Source organism: Palaemon carinicauda, chromosome 1, assembly GCF_036898095.1.
Source record: "Palaemon carinicauda isolate YSFRI2023 chromosome 1, ASM3689809v2, whole genome shotgun sequence".
NCBI classification, from domain to species: Eukaryota; Metazoa; Arthropoda; class Malacostraca; order Decapoda; family Palaemonidae; genus Palaemon; species Palaemon carinicauda.
In genome coordinates, this window is record NC_090725.1 from 327365211 (window position 1) to 327378782 (window position 13572).

Here is a 13572-nt window from a genome sequence, read left to right on the forward strand (position 1 = left end):
AAAAGCCCTGTCTTTGGTATAAGAATGTTTCTTGAATGAAATTATTGAGCATTTTTTTTCATGGTGAAATTTAATGCAAATATTAAGCTTAATTAGACTAATATTAGAAAAATAATCTCAGCTTATATTTTTAGTCTTTGGATAGAATTATTCTTAATAAGCAGAAAGCGATTTTTTTTTCTAGTTCATCTCATTAGAATAATTCAAGTTTTCATCAAATACTTATCTATGGTCTAATTAGGGAGCTTTGTATTTACCAAGACGAACTATGTATAAACGAAGACGATTAGGTGTCTATATAATGTAAGTTTTCTTTATAATAATGTCATTTTGAATATCAAAATTGAATATATTACTTATATGACTGCCCATGGTCTCTGCTCTGAAACCTCTATTAGTAGTAGAGATAAATTGCCATGAAAAAATGTGCTAGAGTAAAACCTTTCATGTCATCATTGAAATATACAAAAGGGATCAATTATTATTATTATTATTATTATTATTATTATTATTATTATTATTATTATTATTATTATTATTATTATTATTATTATTATTATTTGAAACTGGTAGACGAGAATGACCATAAATGGGAGGTAAATCAGTTGTTGTTTGTGGATAATACTGTACTGGTTGCAGATGCGGAAGAGAAGCTTGCTTGATTAGTGACAGAATTTGAAGGGTGTGTGAGAAAAGGAAGTTGAGAGTTAATGTAGGTAAAAGTAAGGTTATGAGATGTACGAGAAGGGAAGGTGGTGCGAGGTTGAATGTCGTGTTGAATGGAGAGTTACTTGAGGAGGTGGATCAGTTTAAGTATTTGGGATCTGATGTTGCAGCAAATAGTGGAGTGGAAGCAGATGTACGTCAGAGAGTGAATGAAGGTTACAAAGTGTTGGGGGCAGTTAAGGGAGTAGTAAAAAATAGAGGGTTGGGCATGAATGTAAAGAGAGTTCTATATGAGAAAGTGATTGTACTAACTGTGATGTATGGATCGGAGTGGGAATGAAAGTGACGGAGAGACAGAAATTGAATGAGTTTGAGATGAAGTGTCTAAGGAGTATGGCTGGTGTATCTCGAGTAGATAGGGTTAGGAACGAAGTAGTGAGGGTGAGAACGGGTATAAGAAATGAGTTAGCAGGTAGAGTGCATATGAATGTGTTGAGGTGGTTTGGCCATGTTGAGAGAATGGAAAATGGCTGTCTGCTAAAGAAGGATATGAATGCAAGAGTAGATGGGAGAAGTACAGGAGGAAGGCCAAGGTTTGGGTGGATGGATGGTGTGAAGAAAGCTCTGGATGATAGGAGGATAGAAGTGAGAGAGGCAAGAGAACATGCTAGAAATAGGAATGAATGGCGAGCGATTGTGACGCAGTTCCGGTAGGCCCTGCTGCTTCCTCCGGTACCTTGGATGACCACGGAGGTAGCAGCAGTAGGGGATACAGCATTATAAAACTTCATCTGTGGTGGATAATGTGGGAGGGTGGGCTGTGCCACCCTAGCAGTACCAGCCGAACTCGGCTGAGTCCCTTGTCAGGCTGGGAGAAACGTAGAGAGGAGAGGTCCCCTTTTTTGTTTCATCTGTTTGATGTTGGTTACCCCCAAAAATTGGGGGAAGTGCCTTGGTATTATTATTATTATTATTATTATTATTATTATTATTATTATTATTATTATTATTGTTATTATTATTATTATTATTATTATTATTATTATTATCTAAGCTACAAGACTAGTGGGAAAAACAAAATACTATAAGCCCAGGGTCACCAATAAAGAAAATTAGCCCAGTCAGGAAAGGAAACAAGGATATAAATAAACTACTAGATGAGTACTTAACAATTAAAATACAATATTTTAAGAACCATGACAACATTAAAAAAGATCCCCCATATATAAACTATAAAAAACAAAAAAATGAAAACAAGGGGAAGATAGAAAAGACAAAATACAGTTCCCGAATATACCCTCAAGCAATATAACTCAGAGTTTTCATTTAATGCTTCATCTTTCATATATACATACATATATATATATATATATATATATATATATATATATATATATATATATATATATATATGTATATATATATATATATATATATATATATATATATATATATATATATATATATAAACTGAATAACCATCACTCATGTATCTTTTTATAATAATTTATGTCGCATTTATTGTAGGACACTAAAATACAGTAATAAAAGTCTAATATAGATTCCTACTTTGATAAATCGTATTGCAGAGTCGTATTATCATTTTGGTAATCTCTCAAATAAAAATGTTATCTTTAGCTCTACTATTTAAAGGTAATTTCGAATTGAAATAATGATTAATTAGATTACAGTCACGGACATTATAATTTCCATAGGCATAATATCGGACTCTAATCATAATTTTCTCTCTAATTGCAATCATTTGAATTTCAAATGGTATTTTGCAGTGGTGGACACTTTCGGGGAACGGATCTATATTATGTCTCCATGAATGGTCTTAATTTGATGAATTGGTATATTTAACTCTTTTGCTTAAATACTTTGGGTTTTTGCTAGATTTATACTATTTAATCAAATATCCTTTATCGCTTATAATGATGGTTATGATTAAACTATATACGATGTCATAGTATATGTATTTTTATCTCAGAGTATGTTATTTTCTCCTTCATATATTTGACGTCAATATGTATTGCTTATTACCCTTCAAGTTATTTCTACACAAAACTGTAATGGTTGAAGTTTGAACAACTGAATTGCACATCAATATGAAAGTTACAGTTGTGAAAGCATACCCAAAAATATGCGAAACTCGGTAATGTTTTAGCAAAGGATATAATAGGAGTTAAGATTTTTCCAAATAGAAAGTCTAAAAACTGGCTAGAGAATTTTTCAATATTTCATTCACAATGATTACACAATTTCTCCCTCTTCAATGAAGCTTGACCTGTCAATGTTGTAAAATGATACAATTTAGTTCTTGAGGAACGTTATAATTTGTCCCTAAAATGCTATATAGTTTGGCTTAATCACCCTTTCAGAATAAGTATTTATACTAACACTATCATTCTCGGATTCGATTTCCATTACAGAGGTGATTTTACTTATGAAAACATGATCTTTTTTTAAAATTATTTTCTCTATTTCCATTTGCTTCTTTCGACAATTAATTTCAGTGTCCTACTGTTACAAAGGGGTTGATGTTAAATTTTCAGAGCTAGTTTCGTATAAGCTAAACCTATACCGTGAGATTTACGTCCATAACTCCTAAAAATATCTAGAATTGGAAACTAGGATAGTTACCGATTGCAATTATTTTGGGTATTTGTTTAATATACAACGCTCTCCATATACTGCCAAATTATGCAAAGTTAATGTTTTCATCTATTACTTGATTTGAAAAAAAAAAATAACAATTTGCCACCTGGGAAATAAGTTAAAATTATAAAATACTGTAAAATTATATATATATATACATATATATATATATATATATATATATTATATATATATATATATATATATATATATATATAATATGTATAAAATTGGTTTCCTAAATAAACGCCAAAACTAGTTAACCATAGAGAAGTACGTGATACCATCATACATGTAATATACATTAAAATATATATACTAAATAAAGATATTAATAATTACTCAAAGTGTCCATAAAATATACAATTCCAAAATAATGATAATTTTGGGTATTTATTTCCATTTTTAATGTAGTATATGTTTTGAAAATATACCAAATTACGTCGGCATTAAAACTTGTTTTTTTTCTGATTCATATCTTGCTGAAAAGAAAAAAAGAAATACTAAAATAGATTGGGATGTTCAGCACCCACGTCTTTTTCTCCAACATTTATTGAAAAAATCCAGCTGAAATTCATTCTATCCCATTTGCAATTTTCATTCCATATTACCTCTCACATTTCGCTTGCTGGATGATATGTGAAATTTTAGGCTTTAGACGTAAGTGGAAATAGTAACCGTCATGAATCAGTCAGTGCTTGCATTTTAGCATCTTTTCTTTTCGGGAAAGAAATGTTGAATTTCTCTCTAGCAATGAGGGCTGTAATTCATATTTCATATCATACAGATAAAAAATCTGAGCATATATATCAAAGTATCATTTTTACATTCACATGCGGAGTTTGAATTAATGCTTGAATACACAGACACCGATATATATTATATATATATATATATATATATATATATATATATATATATATATATATAATATATATATATACATATATATATATGTATGTATATATATATACATATATATATATATATATATATATATATATATATATATATATATATATGTATATATATATATATATATATATATATATATATATATATATATTATACATTATATATATATATATATATATATATATATATATATTATATATATATATATATATAAAATATTTAGAATTTTTTTTTTAAGTTATGTTCTTAGTATGATTTCGTAAAATGTTTATATAGAATTTCATATTGTAAATAAATAAGTTTGGCATAAAAGAAATGCACTACTTATATGCATGACCCTAACTGAATATTATGAATTCAAGAATAAATGTTATTGATTGAAGAAAGAGTTTAATAACTTTCACAATAAAAAAAAAGTATAGTGTTGCATAATTAATTTGATCCAAAGGTATTTTATTCGCTGGAGAAATCAGGACTAACATTAAATGTTACAGGTTCATATTAATTTACATGAAATTCCTTTCTATATCCTTGAAAGTGGTTAGTATTTTCAAACTTTATGGTATGATAAATTACAATTGACATTAAATAAATGATTAAAGTGATTAAAATTATGTTATCAGGATAAAGGCCTTTTTGTATTTTAAAAGAAATATATATATATATATATATATATAATATATATATATATATATACATTATATATATATATATATATATATATATATATATATATATATATGTATATATATTACATATATATATATATAAAAATATATTATATATATATATATATATATATATATATATATATATATATATATATATATATATATATATATATATGTAAGTATGTATATATATATATATATATATATATATATATATATATATATGTATATATATTTATATATATATATATATATATATATATATATATATATGTATATATATATATATATATATATATATATATATACATATATATAGATATGTATATATACATGTATATATATATATATATACATATATATATATATATATATATATATTATATATGTGTGTGTGTGTGTGGTAGTGCGTAATACTTAATACTGGATTTTTTTTATAGCGTTGCTGATTTTCTTTTTCTTTTTTATTATGGAAGTTAAAAAATTATGTAGTATTTTACCCTGGAAATAATTCAATTTCATTTAGAACCGTATTCTATATGAATAGCAATGAGATCTCGAAATGGGAATGGTATATCCATTAATATTATTATCTCATTAGCTTCGTTTAATGATCTTTTTAACGTAATATTTCATGAAAAGTAATTTTGAATATCATTCCTATAAGAATTAAATCTCATCGCTTCTGTGGCTTGATTGGAAAAAGTAAATAAAATTTCATAAATAAGAATACATTTATTGGAAACCTATATTTTTTTCCCCAATGGCAAAGTAGCGTTTGTTATAAGAAAATAAAATGCAACCAATAATAATAAAAATAATAAAAATAATAATAATAATAATAATAATAATAATAATAATAATGATAATAATAATAATAATAATAATAATAATAATAATAATAAGTCAAAATTTCAATATGTAAAATATTCTGCATAAATATATTACATGGTTCCTTAAATAATAATAATAATAATAATAATAATAATAATAATAATAATAATAATAATAAAAATAATAATAATAATAATAATAATAATAATAATAATAATAATATAATAAATCAAAAGTTCAATATGTAAAATATTCTGCATAAATATATTACATGTTCCTTAATTGACAAGTTAGTTTATCCAAATTGCAAGAGTAAATTTATTAAGTCGACTCAAGTAATAATGTATTTAGAATACTATATCCCACATTGATTGATTTTAAATATTTCATATCTAACCCAATTTAGAATAAAGGTAATAAAATGTTTATATCTAACATTCCTGAAACTAATTAAGGATATCCATTATTTCAACAGATATAGTAATAGACATGTCTATGTTTGTGGAAGAGCAATATGTTCTTCCAAGGGTCCCTTCTCGCTAATCTCCCTCAACATGACGTTTAGAAGAGCACTTAATGTCAAGGAGATAGATGTTTAGGTTAGAAATGTTACCAAAATGTCTTCTCTGAAGAAGGTCTCGAAGAGAGAGAGAGAGAGAGAGAGAGAGGAGAGAGAGAGAGAGAGAGAGAGAGAGAGAGAGAGAGAGAGAGAGAGAGAGAGAATATAACTAAACTTTCCTTCTTGCCTAATATTTTGTATTTTTAGGGTTTTTTTTTAACTATTTAAATACACTTTGAATGCAACTACCCTCAGATTTAGATTTAACATGGAAGAAAAAATTTTCAGGATATAATAATTAAATCTCTCGTTTGAGAGAGAGAGAGAGGAGAGAGAGGCGAGAGAGAGAGAGAGAGAGAGAGGAGAGAGATGAGAGAGAGAGAGAGAGAGAGAGAGATTATAATTAAACTTTCCTTCTTGCCACATATTTTATAATTTGTGGGTTTTTTAACCTACCTAAATGCACTTTGAATGCAACTACCCTCAAATTTAGATATAACATGGAAGACAATTTTTCAGGAAGTAAAAATTATATCTAAAATGGATAGGATCTCACGCATTACTCCTTTGAGAGAGAGAGAGAGAGAGAGAGAGAGAGAGGATGAGAGAGAGAGAGAGAGAGAGAGAGAGAGAGAGAGAGAGAGACGAGATTATAATTAAACTTTCCTTCTTGCCACATATTTTATAATTTGTGGGGTTTCTTAACCTACTTAAATGCACTTTGAATACAACTACCCTCAAATTTAGATATAACATGGAAGACAATTTTTCAGGAAGTAAAAATTATATCTAAAATGGATTGGATCTCACGCTTTACTCCTTTGAGAGATGAGAGAGAGAGAGAGAGAGAGAGAGTGAGAGAGGGAGAGAGAGAGAGAGAGACGAGATATAATTAAACTTTCCTTCTTGCCACATATTTTATAATTTGTGGGGTTTCTTAACCTACTTAAATGCACTTTGAATACAACTACCCTCAAATTTAGATATAACATCGAAGAAAAATTTTCAGGATATTCAAAGTAAATCTAAAATGCATTGGAACTCGCACATTGCTCGTTTGAGACTTACGTGACTGAATTTAATTGAAACTAGTAGGATGATTTAGAAGCAAAAGTATAAAAGGAGCTAGTGGTGCATGAATAATCAACATTGATAATGCATATATTAGAATGAAATATATATTTCCACTTTCAAAAATTAGAACAAATGGTAAGAGGAAAGATGGTTACTGAGCCTGAGTAGGACTTTCCTATACGTTTGTGGATATTTAGATAAAAATATAGGAATAAAAAATTAATTATATAATTTATTTAATAATTGGAAAATATATATATGTAGATAATAATATCTTGTAGCATGAGTTTTTTGTTGGTTATTATTAAACAAATCATCCGATTCTTTCTAGTATTGTCTGTAACCTAATTATCCTATTCAGTTATGGATGGGGGGATTTGGCTAATCCGATAAATTTATATGATGAATCATCAACAGAAACACCATGGTTGTTTCTCGTCTTAAGCTTTAGATAGATAGAGGGTTTTTGGCACTAATGACAGTGATATATTACGTTCTTTAGATTACTCTACTGTCATTATCTCTATCCTCATGACCGAGATTCAATACTTTAATCCAGTATCTCACACATATCTTTTTTTATACAGTATGGGTTATAGAAATTTTTTTTTTCTGCAGATTTCATAATAGAGTATGAATAACAGAATCAGGTAAAGAGACAGCAGTTATAAAAGAAAGTCAATTGTACATAAAATGTCTGAGCTGATGAGATCATAGTAAAAAAATCTATCCTTCAATAAAAGTAGCTTTTGCAGAAATATCAATTGCATCTGACTAAATAAAGTATAAACATTACTTTTTTGGGGGAAAATGATTCCAAAGATTAAGAAATGAAAGGACATACAATGCACAGTCTTAAGTCAGGTAAAATGTTAGATAGTACATAATGTATAATTCATTTAATATTGCAAAGCTGGAAAAATATGTCTAAAAATGACTGTGAATATAATAAGAAAAATTTAGTTGTTGTGTGGGGTATTACAAAACTATCATAAGTATAACAATGGAAACACTATTACAAAAATCAACAACAACAACAACAATACTAAAACTAATAATAATAATAATAATAATAATAATAATAATAATAATAATAATAAATAATGATAATAATAAAAATATTAATATTAATATTAATATTAATATAATATTAATAATAATAATAATAATAATAATAACAATAAGTAAAAAATTCTAATATGTAAAAGTATTCTGCACTCGTTTAGTATAAAAAACTTTATTTATCTTTAAGCCTTCGCTTTAAACTGGATGAATTTTTACGCATTGATGATTAAATATTCAGAAAATGTTCAAATCATTAATCGCAGACTCTAAATACCAAATAAGTGGAATAACAAGACCTCGAAATATCCATCTGAATTTCCGACGAAAATAACCGCTTATCAGATCCATCCATTCGAAAATATATGATATCAGAAACAACCAGGACTTCATTAACTCGTCAAAACACACGCCTCCTGATCAGCATCGTGTAAAGGGAAAGGCCTGGCTTGTTTTCCTCCTGGATCCATCTCTAAGAGAAAAAAAAGTATGTGTTCCAGCAAATTTACCTTGTTTGTCATACCCTCTTTAAATGAAATGAGGGAGTCTGTGTGAAAGATGGCGGTATGTTTGAGTAATTTTGGAGACACCTCCGATGATTTCCCAAGGGTCACCTGTCTTAATTCTGGGGGTGAGAGTTAATTAACACCCTACAGCGTCGATGTCAAAGGAACTAATTATGACTGAGAACTCGTGGGCAAGGGCTGCTCGGGCTCCAAGTTCAGGCTGGAGCTGATGGTGAAAGGGGGGACTTAATGAACGGGAGGGATATATTATATTTCACTTTTTTTTCTGGTGGTTTCAGAGGCTTTGTATTACGATATATTACATGATTTTTTTTTTAAACAATTTTGGTAAAGAAATTACTCAATTAGATGGATATAGCTATTCCTCTGAATTCCATATAAATTGAACATAAACAATATTGCAACAAGAATAATAATAATCAACAATGGAAATAATAATGATTCTATATGACTATAATCATTATACCTACACTTAAATATTATTATTATTATTATTATTATTTATTATTATTATTATTATTAATATTATTATTATTATTATTATTTGTGAAAATAATTGCAGTCTCAGTAACATTAATTTTGCAGTTGAACTTTTCTATTGCTCGTATTTTTCGTCTCTTGTGCGCTCTGCCAGTAACTGTACTAATTTATGTAGTCATTGGTAGGTTAGAGCAAAATGTATAGAGAAAATCTATTACTTATGAAAGTAAAACCTTTTCAAGATCGGTACAATAAAGTATGACTTTTACGCGTTACAAGAGGGGCCCCACATGTCTCTCATCAATCAGGCAAATATTGGGGTGGTGAGTGGAATTCCTATATATTGCGTTGTTGGCTCGTCACATCAGCCGCTGGTTGCTGATTGGTCCTCGTGGGCGGAGTTCTAATCTGGCCTTGGAAAGACCTGCTCTTGTTGGGAAAGGCTCGGTCACAGTCAGACATATTTTGTTCACAATCATCGGAGTTGGGTAGAGTCAGGGTTTGTGTAGGCTCAGCCAGGGCTCCCAGAGTGAAAGAGCTGCTCTTGTTAGGAAAGGCACGGTCACAGTCAGGCCGATATTTTGTTCAAAATCATCGGAGTTGGGTAGAGTCAGGGTTTGTGTAGGCTCAGCCAGGGCTCCCAGAGTGAAAGAGCTGCTCTTGTTAGGAAAGGCACGGTCACAGTCAGGCAGATATTTTGTTCACAATCATCGGAGTTGGGTAGAGTCAGGGTTTGTGTAGGCCCAGCCAGGGCTCCCAGAGTGAAAGAGCTGCTCTTGTCGGGAAAGGCTCGGTCACAGTCAGGCAGATATTTTGTTCACAATCATCGGAGTTGGGTACAATCAGGGTTTGTGTAGGCCCAGCCAAGGATCCCAGAGTGAATTGCAAGATTTTCAGCTGCTCAGAGTCTATGTCTAGGGAGTCTAGAGATGCTTGCTGATTGGCTGAAACACTCATTGGGAGAGTGACAGCTGTAGGAAAGCTGATGAGCCGATAGTCTTCATCCCTATCGTCATTGTAACGAGATTGGTTGATGGTGTTCCTTTTGCAGTAGGGGGGAGGGGGAGGAACATCTGGGCCGTGTTCAGATTAGAGCTCACTAGGTGGATGAGCAGGACTTCCAGAGTCCTAAGTCTTCTACTGTCCATGGCACTGCCAGTTATCATTGTATTGCTTATGATTTTTTCTCAAAACATTTTTCCTGTTGCGTGCGAGTAGCTGTTGAGTGTTGATTGCTCCCTATCGGACGTGGCCGGAGAGTCTCATCATTGTGATTCCAGTGTAATAGCAGGGCCATTGATGAACTGATCATTGATAGAAAGACACAAGTTTGGACCTCTTCGGAAACTCCTGCATGGAAGGAGCTGGGATTTTTTTTAATAATTAGGAATCATTCTTCATGATCTGATAGTAAATGACGAGGTACATGATAGTCTTCTTGAAAGGAGATGATATTGGTCTTGATGATGTTCCACATGGACTTCTCCTACTGTTATTTCTGGCTGTGCATAATGCTTTTCTGGTATAAGTATATACTAGAAGCCATGCTCTCACTGCTGGGCTCGTTTTCATGCCAGTTGTCCATAGTTTGTTTGACCTTTACATTGACCAGTGTGTTAGAGTACCTGTTGTTAACAAGGACCTGGGTAATCCTATCTACTTCCTTGTGGGTGTCAGTCCAAGAGGAACAGTCAAAGAGAACCCAGCGAATACAGACACAGATGCTGAAAGTCTTGTATCTAGTGGGCCATTCTCATTCACCATTCAATCAAAGGCCTAAGGTCGTGGGTTTAGTGTAGTCATTGGTATCAACACAACAATCAGGAGTTGAGACCAGGATGTCCAGGAAGGGAAGGCGGCCATTTACTGATGTTCTATCGTGAATCTGGTGAAACTGCATTCCTCAATGGCCCTAAACGGCTTATCAACAGATTCAGTAGAGGGGCCTTTTACAAAGATGTCATTAATGTAACGACATATATATCAGGCCGATCTAGACATGCAAAATCAAGCATCTCGATAACAACCTACTAGAAGTTGGTGAAAAGAATGCCCATATGGTAGCCCATCAGTATAATACCCTTATGAATGTTCATATGGCTATGGTCGGTGGGGAAAGGGGCCATTTTTACTCAGATTTCCAGGAGAATTCAGAGGGTAGGATCCGGGATGTTGAGTGGAAGGGTCGAGTCATCTCTATAGACTCGGCTTAGGATAAGCTAAATAGTCTCATCTACAGGGACATTCATGAATAGAAGTTCAACGTCGAAAGAAGTGAGGACACCTTCGCTGGAATGTCCTTTGATTGTTGTCATGAACTCCATTGAAGAGGCTATACTGTAATAGTCGGAAAAATGGGGTGGAGGTTGTTCCCGGCCTTATGAGTCCTGACATTCCCATAAAACCCAACCTAAATTCACCAATGATAGACTTAAAGAGAATAGCATTGAAGGTGCATAGATTTTATCCATAGTATGATTGGTCTCTCAATTGATGTCCTCTATGGAGTTAGCAGTGAGTCAGCCAAGATGGTCTCCAGCTTCTCACGAAAGACCCTAGGGTCATTAAAGACAAAGGCTCTAGTGTTGCTGGCTCTTCAAACTTTAACGTCATCTCCATCCTTAAGTTCCTTTGCAGAAGTCCCCATGGCCCTTGAAACAATACCACTAGGTTACTGTCCCCGGTCTATGGCTGCCACGGCCAGTAGAAGGTCCTAGACAGTTTCTGTTATATGGAGGGGGCCTTTCTCTTGTTGACTGAGGATGGAGTCGATCCACAGTAACAGTTGAGTCCAAGCTAGAGTATCTCATCCTATGCCAACCATGGTGAGAGAGTTGAATTGTTAATGTATTTAAGCCTCTTCTTAGGGTCTAGAATATTGCCACTATTGATGGTATTCAGTTTCTTGCGAATAATTTTAATTCCCTGTAGCCAGTCATGTTTCTTTAGGGGTCCAAAGGGCGTTGAAAGTTTTATCAAAGGTAAGGTAGGTCATGTTGGTGTACGACCTCGACATCGTCATCTTAGATGTGGAGTTAATTTGATAATCTTTATTCTTTCTATATCATTTAATAAGAAATTCGCCGAGGGTAGATCCAGGTCCATTAGATGGGCTGGAGTTTTTTCAACTGATGGCCGCCCACTCTAGTAGGTTTAAAGCTCCTTTTCCTTTTGCTTGCCATCAAGTTGTTGTTGGATGAGCCTCCCTCTGAAGGAGCTGGTCTTCAGGTCGCTTTGGGAGTAGGGAGGATTCATTGAGGATAATTGCTTTAGAAATAATCCCAATCATAGAAATTATATTTCTTCCTGATAAGCTGCCCAGAAAATTAAAGAGTGGATGCAGAAAATCAAAGTAAATTCAGGTGATAAAATATGAAGGAAAGAAAAATTGTGTTTGAGGAATATTTAACAAAAAAGGGACAATAATGTTGTATGCTGGAGCCAATATGCAACTTCGAGGTAATTTTTCAGAGTTTATCTCTCACTCTCTCTCTCTCTCTCTCTCTCTCTCTCTCTCTCTCTCTCTCTCTCTCTCTCTCTCTCTGTATTGCGCTAGTGTATGAAAATCATATTTAAAGCAAGTAATATCTAAGGCTCAATGGAAAGGCAAGAAAATATATAATTTAAAAAATATGTCTCTCCCAAAATCTCTCTCTCTCTCTCTCTCTCTCTCTCTCTCTCTCTCTCTCTCTCTCTCTCTCTCTCTCACTGTATATTGTACTAGTATATGAAAATCCCATTTAGAGAAAAAAATATCTAAGTCTCTATGAAAAGGCAGAAAAATATATCATTTGGAAAACATTTCTTCCCCAAACCTTCGGAATATGAAAAAGAAGAAAGAAAGAATACTAGTTTTGTTTGGAGATTCCTCTATTAGATAGGAAGTGGTTTTTACTCTTTCCTTGTTACCTCCATCTCTCACGAGACCAGCATCACAAAAAGTTCCTAATCTGTAGAGAGTGAAGTCTCATTGTGAACGTTTTCGCTAACTTTCTTCACTCGCTTCAATTGAATGGGTGTGGTTATTAGTTTATTTGTATATTTCCGTCAAAGGTAGGGGTTTGTTTTATAACACATCGTATAAGTAAATTATAACTATATATATATATATATATATATATATATA